This window comes from Neodiprion fabricii, chromosome 1 (genome assembly GCF_021155785.1).
Source record: "Neodiprion fabricii isolate iyNeoFabr1 chromosome 1, iyNeoFabr1.1, whole genome shotgun sequence".
Lineage (NCBI taxonomy): Eukaryota > Metazoa > Arthropoda > Insecta > Hymenoptera > Diprionidae > Neodiprion > Neodiprion fabricii.
Window position 1 is genome coordinate 9,786,865 of NC_060239.1, and position 14,471 is coordinate 9,801,335.

Genomic DNA, 14,471 nt, shown 5'->3' on the forward strand with positions numbered 1-14,471 from the left:
GCACAGCAGAATTCACTTGACGTTATTATCGCTTAATGCAGGTCGAATGCGACGCGGTGATGTCAAAATTCTTTGGCTATATTCTAGAATCCGAATAGTCGACAAGTTGTTTTAAAGTGAAACGCAAAATGTAACCTGCGTTGGTAAAAAAGAAAAATTCGTTTTTGTGGAAAGCCACAGGTTTCTTTGTCAATTCGGTTTGCGATATCGTCTCCTGATAAGAAATAGCGTGCGTATGAATGAATATATATATGTATATCAAGCAGCCATTTATCACTGTCGCTGAATGATATTATTCGGGCACACTCTGCCTTTTGAATAATGCAGTGTGGACAAAATATATACATGTATACACGGTTACGAGATTTTTCCTCCCTTGGCATGGAATATCGCGATGCTTTACAGTACAGCCTACGGTTCGATTTGTCAAATGTTTTCAATTACACATACGTAGTCGTGTTCGGGAAAATCTGTGACCTACATTCAAGTCTGCATAATTTATAGGAAAGGAAAGATTAATTTTTTCGGTAAACCAAAAAGAAACACGAAACACAATTGGAACCGCTTGATTGGTAATTTATTGTATATCAGACAAACCAGTGATCCTGTTTACGAAATGTCGACTCACTTGGATTCCACAATTATAATCGTCGGCAAATTCTTTACAGAAACAGGTATATTTACAGCCTATTTTGACATTTCTTACTCCGCGATTGAAAGCTTTCACGTAGCGTTGCATTGATACTAGCGATAAAAGGATACCAACGAGAACTTATTCTGTTAAGAAACAGATGAACTCGTCATTTTTATCATCGTTGAAAATAGTAAATAGCATAAACTCAAACGTGCACTACAGTCCTACTGATGTACTGTTTCGGTCAATTCCTTGCAATCACGGTTGTTAATTAACATTCCAACTAAGTAAACCAACAAATTCAAAGTTCCCTACAACGTCATTCACGTACGCGGCAGAAAATCGTACTGTCAATACGGACAAAAACTTTGTGTGGTCCATGTACGAGGATATTATTATATGCTGCTCGCGTTGTCGGCACTCTGTATATTCACGACCTCAAACCTGCATCCCATGTTCATTTAACGCAGTCTGTATTAGGCAATGCCGGCCGCGTGTGCGCCGGAGAGCGATTGATTCCACACTTGATGCAAAACGACACGTTTTCATGACTTGCTACAGGTTAATGTGATGAATAATGGACATCGCCGGCCATTAATCAGTCCGCCCCGCTTTTTGCCTGCAAACAAGCGCGCCCCTACCGATTGCCGTTGATACGTCACTTTCAGATTACACGATTTACACGCATTTCGCGAGCATTTCACACGCATGCCCGAGTCTCTGAAAGTATTCATTCGTACGCTCTTGCTCGCTGTACGTAATTTCTGCTGTGACGAACGGACTGCGATTAGGAATGAACCTTCGAATCATTTCTAAACCCATGTCTCTTTCACAACGCCCCGTATCATAGGTAGTATGTTTTCCGACAACTCAATGCCGTCCTCATGACGAATGATATTATTGTAGGTACACTCGAAAACAAAAAAAACCCTTGACTGATCTATGTACGAAAGACTTCCGTCAACTGCTAACCGACTACATAACGATATTATGAAAATGCAAATGAAGGTTGAATTGAGCTGTTGAAATATCAGCATGGTAACGTCGATTAGATTCAGGCAAAAATCGCTATTTCCTGATCAATCTGCCAAATGATTTTCTTGTATTTGGACTCAACTAGCGAAAGAAGTGTCAGCTTCGTCATACTAATTGATCGAGTCTACTTATTGTCGGTGAACTGAAATTTTGCAGGATAAATAGTTCCACGTCACTCCGTCGGAAGTAACCGGGTACTTTCTGCGGTGGAAGTAGCTGAAAACTATTCGAAAAGCTTCAGCACTAGTCGGTGAGACGACGGGAGACGTTTACTCACTGTCAGAACTTCCGTAGGCAAAGTTTTGTTCAACTTTGGAGAGAGAGAGTGTTCATGATTGTGCTGAAGAATGAAACGAGTCGTCATCAATGGATCTGTAAGAAAGAGAAGAAAAAAAAAAAAATGGAAGTCTTTCTGAAAACTGGCAACTACGCCGATGGCTACGGTTTCATTTTCGTTTTTCAACGAAATATAAACAATGGGCTTGTATAACTATGTATTGGCGGTTCCACACAACCGTAAGAACAACAGCTCTTCGGTATCGATTGAGATGAAGAGAGCTTGCACGCATGACTCGTTTGTAATAAAATTAATGGAGCGTAGCTAACCTCGTGAGGACATTCTCCTTGCTTTCATTTACCTCTGTAACTTCTGCTTGAGCAATTCCACGCTTCAATTTCCACACATGCAACTATGCCCGCCTCCGAGGTCTTTGTTACTTAGTTTACTGCTGCCGCGTCTCTGCGTTGGCTATTTTCATTCTAATGCCGATGTGGAGTTAGAGAGATTCAGATTATTTTTAATTTTCCCGCGATTTTTTAAGCGCCATCTCATTGAAATATGCGTAGCATTCCACTGAAGCAGAAGTTGGTAATTGAAAATAAAACGTTCTGATCATAGTCATTAAGTAGACACTTTTTTACCAACGTAGTAAAAACAGATTTTCAATGTTTTAGATCACGGCGATCTTCCGTTCTATGTTATAAGTTAAAGATTCTACGAATAATTTCTAATATGATTAAGTACTGCTGCAATCCTGTCAGCTGCTAGATCGATAGTCCAATTTACTAAATCGAAAAGTCGCGGTGAAAAAAACTAGAGTAACATCAGCAAAGAAAAAAAGAAAAAAGATAAAAAACGTGGCAGTCCCTCCAGTAAGAATTGCTTACAACAGAAATTTTGTCGCGTGAATTTTTCTGAGGATAATAAACGTATGTCGTCATCCGCGTGATACCGGTCGCACTATAAAGTTTACAATATTTTTTTTTCTCTTCAACAATTCTGTGAAACAATTAACTTTTATGTTAGGCATGCAGCGGTGCCTAATATAAGATATAAAAAACAGTTCGAGTTCTAATCACATGTGTTTTATGTTTGTTTTTGCTTGTTATACGGCGGATAATTATGATTCACTCACCATGCTTGTGAACAACGACATTATTTTCAAATGAACCGTGCACCAAACGACGAATCGGGACACTGACGGATCTGCCAACTACCTCGTATTTAATTTCTATTTATAATTGGTCGAAGCGTCGACTTGTCCCGACGGCTCGACAATACCGTATAAATCAGGTTTCTTCATGTCATTTTATCACCTCTAATCAGTTTTTTCATATTAACACTAGGACGGTAACGGGGGTTGACAAAACACCCAACGTGGATTTAATTTTTCCGCTACAAGAGAACAGCTTACGTTTTCGACTTGAGACACCGACCATAATTCACACTTTTTTGAAACTTACGTAAAAAGTTTTTTCACCCACGTGATTCTTTATTCAAAAAATGAAGAAAATGATACTCCGTAGGACCCTTAACGATATGATGTACCCGAGAGATGGAAATTACGAGATTGGGGGATTTTTTCACCCCCGTTACTAAAATAGGTAAAAAAAATAAAAAAATATATAACTTCACCGTTCTAGGGTTGATTTTAGCCGGTTATCTTATCGCGTTTCTACATATCGATGTTATTCTTGCAACCCAATTATTCGCTACAGGTTTTTCAAAGCTTGTACTCGTTTGCGACGAGGCATACCTGAATTAATCGAAAAATAGGGCGAGAGAATTCAACCTGCGATTGAGAATTAGCACACATGTATTGTAAATGGGCAGAAAGCCGCTCGAACAGTATCGCCATCGATAGCCAGGTGGGAGTTAGCGCCCCCCTCTCTATACGCGGCGTTCTACATAAACGGACACGTACATTTATAACGTGTGTACTCATTGGATGTTCACGGCCAACGAGTCGCGGCGAGTCTTCGTCGCTGGCAAAGGTAATTGCTTTACCTACTTTATTAGGCCATACAATGACACGCGTACCGACGTCCGGATGAATTGCTCCCGCGTGAGCCGTCTGCATTATTCAAACCTACTAACATTAATTATGTACCGTGTCATAAATGCCGACTCCGCGAGGCGCTTTGCACGGATGCCTCCTTCGAAACATTGGTCAAATTTCGCGTCTTCACTTTTCGATCATTTATTCATTCACCTGGCATGTATGTTCATCGTGACATCGTTGCAGACATACGTATTGGTATGTAATTTAGAGACTATGAAAATTTTACGCGAATCTAATCGCACTGTTATATTGCAGAAAACTATGTCAATGTACGTAAGAGCCTGGAACACAACGGTTGTCGCACAATTGGACGCATGAAAAATATAATACACCGACTATGTGGTCATTTTGAAAATTTCTGCCTTCTATAGTAAGAAAGTTTTGCTCGAGCCTCCGATAGATTTACTCGAGTGATTTCCGTCTTTCGTTTCACAATCAGTCTGCTGCAAATCTAGAAGCAGGGTCTTGTACATTTGAAACGAAGTGGTATTCACTCATAGATCGAGCGATAAGCAATTTCAAGGGATTCCAAGCCACTCGAAAGTGACTGCTTTCCAAAGTAGTTTACGATTTCAAGAAGTAAATAAATGTACGATATTATGCGATTTCAATAGATTTTACGTGATTTTAATCGATCACGCGTGATTTCAAATAATTTCACGCGATTTCACGGGATTATCCGTGATTTCAAGCGACTTTACAGTGACTGTTTTCAAAAGTAGTTTGCGATTTCAACAAGCCAACACGCCCTTGATTTCAAAGCAATCATATTACAAAGCAGCTTGATTTTTCTGCCACACCATCAGGAACGATTCATTTCTGTTGCAATTACCACCCGTAATAGACTACAATCTAAATCGTAACTTGAACGTTACAACTATTTTGGAAATTTTTCATTTCTGTAATCCGAACTCGTTCGTTAGTAATCGGTATAGATTTGCAAGATTTGGGTTACAGGTTTCGAAATTTTCCGAAACCAGATGCCGACTGTCAAAAATAATTGGATTACTGTGCATCATTATGACTATGGCTATCACACAAAAGAAGGTGAATTTGGTTTCGTCTCTGTGCACAGTTCGTTCGACGTTCAGTGTTCAGTTACTGGTAATTGTAAGGATAATTGGTGGGCTAGTTCTCATTCTCAATGGTCGTGTCTGCCGTGATCCTTTCGCAATAATTCATCCCGTTTATGTCTATACTTGAGCTCGCCTGGCCGTGGTTGCGCAAAAATACATGCTTCTCTGGACGCAGAGTCGACCGTTTGAGTTTCTAACCATTGTTGGTCTGGTAGGACGCTGCTATTTAAACTCCAAAACCCGATTGAAGAGAGATAAGATCGCTAGTTGTCCGTAACCGAGTGACGTCGTGATGAAATCCCTTTGTGATATACCAACTCGATCAATTGGATGAAGCCCGCAATCACCGCCCCACGAGTTCCATGCATTACAATGAGCGCCCAAACTCGCACTGTGCGTTTCAACCTTAACCTTAGCCTCGATCTCAATTACCGTTATCCTGATTTTAAGTTGAATAAAATCATTGCGGAAGCCTTCCGCTATCAGGCGTATCATGATATTCAGCAGCAAGAGAAGCAGGCAGCCGAAGTCGAGCTTATTGTGCTGTTTTCTCTCAGTTCCTCAAACTCAATCACATGAACGAAAATCGGAAAGGCCTATCTAACGCTGAGCTTTTACCCGTTTTGGTAGAATTCTTCTTTACCATCTCTCTCTCTCTCTCTTCCTATGAAATATCATTCTCTCGTACGAAAATTCTGTTGGAGCTGTAACGAAGGACTATTTAAGTAGCACAATTATATTGAGGGACTCAATTCTGAGAACGTATTGAAATCAGAATATATAAATTACCATAGTTCACATGGCCGATCATGGGCAAACATATGACTAAAGCCTTGATAAAACTTCAAGGAATTTGCTATTATCATGATTAAAAAAAAAGCTTACTTATTATTCAGTAGTCCGTACATTGATTAAAATTGTACCCTTCCGAAATATTATCATGTCGAAGTTAGTAAAGTCATCGTAATGATTCATGCTGAGGAAAAAACCATTATTTCTTGATTTTGGAACTTTTTGAAATTCCGCAAACCATAATAAAACAAAACATCATATGATCATATTTGGAAATCTTTGTTTCTTCAAAATCATTGTAAAAATAAAAAATAGGCATTTTTCTCAATGTTTCGTTACGGTAACGTTACTAACTTCAACCTCGTGAAATATTACTACTGAGCTTGAGAGTCCCCGCGTATTTCCATCTTGATATCTCTCAGGAATCGATTTTGCTACTTTTGGTCGTACCGATAAGAGTGTGAACTTGACAGAAGTTATTATTATTGTGAAAGTTCATTTAACACCTGATAAGTTACGTTAGGGATGTATAATTGTGTATTGGAAATAAGATTATTTAGATGAAAAAAATATATTCGCATTGCTAATTGTTGTGTTAGTTCATATTGAATAAGTAGCCTGGTTACTATTGAAACAACATTTATTGACTGGTAGTGCGTTACATATAGATATCTCGTTTGCTCTAACTTTTCGTCATCTCGCAGACCGGTCACGCATAAACACCTTGAGGCGACGTTGCAACATAATTTGAGAACCGCACACCAACCAAAAAACAATCCATTGCTACCATAGCAACGATATTGTTTTTCTTGAAGGCTGTGAAAAATCGTCATATCCAAGAAAATTCACAAGTCATTTTAAAAGAAATTTCACCTCAGTTGAATCCATCTTTTCTTTTACTCTGGAATCCACAATTGATTTCGATCATCGCCTAAACCTTCTTCGTACCTTTCCGAAAGAATTTTCACACTACGTGTTTTTTACAGTACAAAAAAAGTAATGCAGCAGATTCCACGCAAAGTTTGTTTATACAGGGTTGCTCTGTGTAACAATAAAACAACACAGTCACCAAGGTTCGAGACATGCCCAGTTGGCTGCCTATAACCGGTTCATGCGATTCTTGTCATACAAATTTCCACGTCGAAATGTCGTACTAATGCCATCGGTCAACGGTAGCAGCAACAGCAGCCAGAAGCCGGCAGCGTACGCTCTCTGGCCCTTTGATTTATCGGGACTTTTCAATCAGCTCTCTCTCCCCCTCCTCCCCCTCATTGATTTACGACACGTAATTATAGCGCTGATCACTTACGAGCGGTAATAACGAACCGCCATCCATACGTAGAGCACAAACCCAGGCGTTAATAATTAAATCCGATCGAGTCGTCCTACATACACAATACACGTGGTGTACTCCAGGAATATCGAGGTGAGCGTCTACCTGGGAGGGACGGCACGTTATTCGAGGACAAAACTGCCCCTTGGGCTATCGGCTGCGCCTTGCGTACTTCAAATATACCTGCTCATGATCGTGCATGTCTGTGTTCGCTCGTACAGCAACAACGACTGCAATTTTGATGTGACTACCGAGTCAGGAAGCCTGAAAAGAAAGTACCTAAGTATACCTGCGGGGTATGGCAGTTGTACCGTTATATTTCTAGATTATTGGCGTACGAGCAAGGTAAACCTAGACGAAGGTGAATCCTCGTTCGCAAATTGATCGTCAAGATGGCAACGATTCATTAAACCGTGCAAGTTTAATCAATTCACCGCTACTTTCACGCCTCCTGCGTGTATGCAGAGAAGTATGTTCGTTGAACGAACGATGAACGCGTTGACTCAGCTTGTTCGATACTGTGTGTTACCCTGAAAATGTAGTGGGATTAATATGTCGCGATAAAGTTCGTTGTACCAGTATTTCATTAATGCCAATAACCTGACACTCGGTGTTTTTACTACTCTGGAAACACGTTTTTCCCCTTCGGGTACCTTAGCTTGAATCTTAAGAGCAGCTTATCAAAGTTCACGGATATCTTACCACCGGCGTAACTGAGACGGCTCCAAGGTGTTTTGCACGCTCAATCCCTACTCTCGAGTCACACTTTTGCGAGTTTGCGGGAGCAGCTGGCTGCGAGACAGGCACTACAGGGATACAGGTTCACTGAGAAGCAGTGGACGTGTATCTGGTCTCTCGTATATTATACTAAAGGTAGTAACTACGGTACTGGCGTACAACGATCTGCCGCCTACAACGACACGCGAATGGAATTTCAATCACGTGCCTCTGACTCTTGAAACTTTCTAATAGATCGAAGGTGGGTAAGGGGAGGTCTGTAGTAGATGCTTAACGAAATATCTATCGCAAAGCCAACAACCAAGTTGAATTACCAGCCTGTCCACAGCGCTATCGGAAACGTTGATTAAACGCAAGATACTCTTGATGATGATACACTCGCGGAAAAAATTAATACCCCCTCGCCCCGTTGTTGACCGAAATATGTTCAACTTTGAAACGCTGCGCGCTGTAACTTTGCGTAAGATTCAGATCAAAAAGCTGAGGCAAAAACGACGTTGAAGCTGAAAATTTTGGTTTCGAGCTCCATTTTTCAGATTCAGTTTATATTTTGCTCGATATTTAAGTCGCAATTCAAGAAAACTGTTGACTTCCACTAACGTGTACTCTTCAGAGGGTTGCCCTAATCAAGAACATATCCCTTAAATGTGTTTTCTAGCATAGCGGTGCTGGCATTGATTCGATAACTGAGCAACGATTATCATCACGTAATTATATTGTATCAGAGAAAATTTGAGAATGCATAAATGCAGCTTTCTAGATCACGCTACATTATACAAATACACGCGATTTCGCAATGGATACACAGCTTGCGAACGCTAGTGGCGTTACTGAAGGTCATTGTTTCTTGCAACCTATGACCTTCCCGCGTTGCATGCTGCTTCCGCTTCAGTTGTTAGTCAAATGCTCGCTGAGAATTTATATTGCAAGCTTGCAACTCGTATCGTGTCCTTGAAACAGTCCATGAATGAACCAACTGTCCACCATGGGTTGAAAAGTGTATTTTATATGGAAATAACGTAATCATCACGACAGTGTTTTTCATAATCCGTACCTACTTCATTTGATATAATGAATTCGTGAGGCACTCCAATGTACACGTGTGGACATTAATTCAGAAACGGCTAATTTTTCAGCCTAATCTGCGTTACCAACGTAATCGACTCGGTCGAAAAACTACTCGTCTCTGAATCAATGTTCACCATGTGTATATCATTTGTCCTTGAATAGTTTTCGTTTCGAGAGAACAAGGGACGCCCTTGGATAAGTAAAATGATCTTGACAAAATTGTCGGTCGTGTAATAGTACCAACCAAAGATTACGTAATACTTTTGGTAAAATATGTACAGGTTTCTTTGTGTACAATAACTCCGGTACAGAAAATGAAAATACTACCATCCACGGTCTGACATAATTGTAGATTAGGCACGCTATGGGCATATATTACATAGTTCTGGACGCAAACTCCGTAGCGTCACAGAGCTCACTCGGGTCTCGACCTCTTCCGTAATTGCTAGTGTAGCTAGAATATCAAAAACCTCAAGACCACGACAACCGACGACAAATGTAACAAGTAATAATGCATAACGCACTCACAGGACGAGCTGTTACACAATTATAGAGAGACTGCCGCGATACTTCGGAGGTCTGTTGTTACATTTCTTTAATAACTTTTTGGTATTTTTTTCCGTACTCTTAGTTTAGTCAAAAAACAAGCAGCACAGTCTTATCCGATCTCTCGATCTGGTTTGGAGACTAGAATCGGCTCGACGAATTCAAAAGACTTGAAACGAGTTGAAGTCAACTCATATGACTTCACGTTCTAATCTTACTTGACTGTATTTAGCTTCGTGAGAACTCAAGTTAATAGTGCAATACTAAAATTCGTGTTCTCAATGCCACTACAAATTCCTTTGTTCATGACGTTTGTTCAATGAAATATTTTCATACAACCTAGCACGCGTTTTCATTGGATATAATCCAGTTCTCAGAACGTAACAGGTACCTAAGCGGTGAAAGGGAATGGCTCCATCTATTTTATTCACATTCATATATTGTATACACGGAACACACATTCTTACACTATCGTCTGAAACCTCGTATCGAGTTGGCACAAGTTTACAAACTGTTGAAGTCACCTGACACGAACAGGTCTGTTTCGCAATGAAAAACGGAAGTAACCGAAAATCTGTGGGGCTTTAAGTCAACTCGACTGTGACCTTAATTTTCATTTCTTATTGCGTAGCGAAACATCACGATGATCTTTCGTCGTCATTTTTGAACCCACATAGTGTTCTACTACATGCAACAGATTATTTCCTAAACCGAACGAAACATACAGGGAATTACTCTATACGCGGATGAAGTAAATGTTGTTCCGTTTCAATTACTGGGCTATCTTCAGCAAGAATCTTGCTGCATTATTCATGATTATTTAGTGACCCTAAAACTTGTTAATGCCTACTTACGTATTCAAACACCGCTCGGTGGTGTTAGTTGGACAAACTGAGAGTCGGCGCGTCGAGTTCTGAGCCCTCTATTCCTGGCAATGCACATTTACGCCTTACTCGTGTTCCTCGCCTCTTCTTACCACGCTCAATGCGCTTAGTTCAGGTGGTATTTACAAGTAACGTGTACACATACGCGTGGTGCGTTGGTCGATTTTAATGGTCAATCTAGAAACCCTCGTATTTTCATAGTTTTCTCACCTTTCTTTTACTCATTCTTAGCGCTTCGTGATTGTTTTTTTCAAGTTCCGAGCCTCGCTCACTCTTGGAAATTACGCTAACCCTAAGCGTTGTACGCTACCAAAGTTTATGACTATGAGATAACCGCGTTGATGTAGTGAGATTTGCAGTCTAATAGAGAACCGACAAGTTTCGCGTGGGAAACTTACCCTGCATGCAGGCTTCAGCTCATCGTCGATCGACATTCCTCATTACTCTTAATTTTTATTCAGGCAGCACGAATGTTTTGGAAATCTAATCTGTAAATAGGCTCCTGGATAACAGTATTTGATCGAAAACAGTCCAATCAATTAACCTTAAGAAACAAGTGCATTTGTGTATCTCCTACTATATACTTGATTAAATTTTTGTTATACTCAGACATATTGCCTTGAAAAAACGTTTTTCGTCAAACGTTTATCATTGAAGCACGCATACATTATCGCGTTCTAAGTCATGGTAACGATCCTTTTTTCCTCTGAAATGGTTTACAGTTCACAATCGCATCTTATAGGCGTATATCTATCGCATATATCCCTCACGTGATTGTGTCAAACGCCGTAAATTTTTGTTCTCGCATTAAAAAGTAATGGGACGTTACAGAGAAGCACGTGGAATGCCAGATGATGACGGATCCCGTTAAACGCTCGCCCATAACAATCAAGAGGAGAAATTGAATACTTCCGTTTTGTTCGTGGAGCCTTTTTAAGCGTTTGTTTCTTGGCACAGAGTTGTGCGTTCGTATCATAATCGTGGAATATAGGAAGGAGGCTTGCGCATGTTCACACTGATGGACTCGAATCTATGGTGAACAAAGTTGAAGTTGGTAACGTTACTGTAACAATGCATGTTTAGGAAACATCGTTACTCGGTAACTTCAGGATTATCCGAAATTTAGTAAACCGTAGTAAACAAAACATACTAAAAATTTTGAAAGCCAACTTCCTGAAAGTCGTTCTAAAATTTGACAACAAGGAACTTTTCTTTGACGGTTGGTTATGTTAACGTCACTAACTTCACCCTCTTTCGCATCTGCGTTCAGCAGCTCGTGGATCTGTAAATTCTTCAGTCGGTGTGTCGTTGCGCGGATCCACGCTTTGAAGACTCCCAAGCTCCTTAAAAAGCTCTAGAGTCTTTCCTCCCTTTCACAAGCCTATCCATTCGGCCAACCATCGCTTCACTCATCCCCTAGTTTTGCACACGTAGCTCGCAAAGTGACGGCAAGGCCGACTTGCCCGGGACTCTGTGTCTGACGTCTTCTCGTTCAATATTCCTGGAGAAGGGATCCAGTGCGTTGACCTATTGTGCGAGGCAGCTGCCAACCCAATTGACACAAATAGACGTAACCTATAATGAAACTCTAGACGGTACCGCGTGCTTTTGATGCCGTCAACAGTCTCGGTGGAAGTTTAGAGGTAGTTTAGCAACTCCGGTGAATACAGTGTTCCACTTTTATCACACCAAAGAAATTACCGTCGGTGCAGTGTTGGCGTTCGCAGCATGAGAATATTCAGTCTGAGTTTACGATCATCCACCAGCTATTGAGATTCTCACAGTTTTACTTAGTCATGGGCAATGCTGTGCACTGAAATCGTGATTAGTTTGATATCATGCACATGTCCAGGAACTCCTACTTTTAAAAGGAAAACTTTCACACGATTCAGGGACACGAAATTACTACTAGCAATGCTTGGATCTGTACGGATCTGTTTCTTTGTCGTCTGCCGTCGACGATTGTGCTACGTATTACTGAAATTGCGTATTATATATCCATTGCTTTTGATATCAAAAGAGTACTTGATTATCAACCAGTACGATGAAAAGTATTTTGCTTCCAAAGATATTTCATCTATACCTGGATTCCAAGTCCTGGCCTCGGCTATACCGATTACTTCAATTACTGTCCACTTTTATATTTTGCGCACCTATAATGCGACAAAAATTTCTTAGCTGAATGCGGAGAGTTCCTTTGTAGAAGTTCTGAGTATCTCCTTTCCACGTTTTCCTGTTGTGTTGAGGCATTTCTTAGACGACCGCTTTTGAACTGCATTGAAAACTGTCTCGCTTTTCACGTCTCGCTTTGCGACGCTTTCGTCGTACCAGAAGATTGAAATCCTATTTCAGAATCGTTAGGGAATGGTAAAGACGCACTGTGTATTCGTATTCCATAATTTATAAAGTTCACGAAATACCTACTTCGAAATTTCACTAAAACGTCACGCACACTCCCGTCAAAAACACATACCTAATATTCTTTCAGGCATCTGTCGAAAGTTTAAGGACGATTTAAAAAAGACCACTGCAAAACCCTTTGCGCAGTTGTAATATTATTACATACGTACATGACTATTGCTACCGGTTTCTGATTCAATCTTTAGAGAGCCAGCCTGGCTCTTTTCGGAGTCAACAGATAACTCGGAAACTCCACCGGACGTGCTGACTATTTATATACACAAATAATACCTCTGAAAAATATCGAATTTCAAGGGAAAAATGCCGGCCCTCTGAAGGTTAAAGGTTATTCTCGTACCTCGAAAGCCTTCGGGCTGTCAGCGCTGGGAAAAGCGCGAAGTTGACATTATGCTTTACTTGTTAGAACTTGTACGGGAGCATCTGCCATCGGAGGCTGCGGGTGGCGTCACGACAACAACAGCGAGCACAGTGCCGACGGGCGCAAAAAGTGGCGTGTCAACCGGATGTTTTATAGCCAGTAATCCTGCGACGGTATTGATCGAGCAAAAACTGGCTCATTGGTAGAAAAAACGAGGCTGCAACCAGCTCGCGCGAGTCGAACGATTCTCAATTCCGACGTTGAAGACGAAGAGAGAGTTTGGCTCGAATGGAGGACGGCACGTTTTCTTGGCGTCTCTTTAATTACCCGCCGAGGCTGAACGAAGTTCGAAAAGTTTGGTCCAATACCCAAAATCCAAAACTTGACTTCGAATGCTTCGAGTCGTAGCTACATACTGCGTAGAAACCTCATCATAGTCTCGATTTCGTATATTCCACATAGCAATGGTTCTAAATACTTTCGAAATACTTTTACCCCATTCAGCGGTATCGAATATCTTCTACAGTCAGAGGTGAAACTTCGGATTTACCAGAATTCTTTGGGGTCGTCGTCGACGGTTGGCCTTCTTGCTGCTCGCGACCGTGGCATGCGACACCGAGACGGGGCGTCGAGGAGAAGACGATGAGAAGACGAGGAGACGAGAAGTTCAGAGGAGTGGAAACGGGGAAGAGGCGAGAAACTTGGTCTGAACTAAAGCCGAATAATTAGTAGAACCGAGGTGTTGCGGACATGTCTAACCAACTACGCGAGATGCTTTCAAATTTTCTCACTTTCAGGGCTGGTTGTAATGCTTCTTTTTTTACTTTTCAATTGATAATTCTTTTTTTTTTTCATTTCACTTGTGCAACGTGCTCTGGAGCTGTAGGCACTCAAATCGTATACTCTACAATTGGCATTTTAATTCACGTCGAATAGCTTTTCAATTTTCACATGTAACTGTAGTTGATTGTAACGGATCGACTGTTTTAGGTTACATATACAAATCTTCTGACCGTGATTTAAAACATCCGAAGAAGACTTGTTCAGCTAACCTACAAGCTTACTATGTGGTTAACGTTTCGTACACGTGTTCGGAAGAATCAATGAATCGATAATGAAATCAAACTCGACTATTATCATAAAAGCTTTTGATAGAGATTAAAAATTTGCACGTCTTTCAATAGCATATGACTTTCACTGTACCGGCGTCACTCTATCCAAACTCTCAAGTTTATCCATAGTAG

General features: G+C 40.8%; 1 protein-coding gene and 1 long non-coding RNA gene across 4 annotated transcripts in view; one reads left to right on the top strand and one right to left on the bottom strand.

Moving 5' to 3' along the window:
* Positions 1 to 14,471, top strand: part of LOC124187792 (CCR4-NOT transcription complex subunit 6-like) — a 478,238-nt gene that overhangs the window by 83,588 nt on the left and 380,179 nt on the right. The gene's annotated exons all lie outside the window — the stretch shown is intronic.
* On the bottom strand, positions 7,248 to 8,079 carry LOC124187796. Its single transcript, XR_006872190.1, has 3 exons — positions 7,915 to 8,079; positions 7,551 to 7,742; positions 7,248 to 7,476 (listed from the first exon to the last, which is right to left on the bottom strand). It is a non-coding gene; the product is annotated as an uncharacterized LOC124187796 (long non-coding RNA).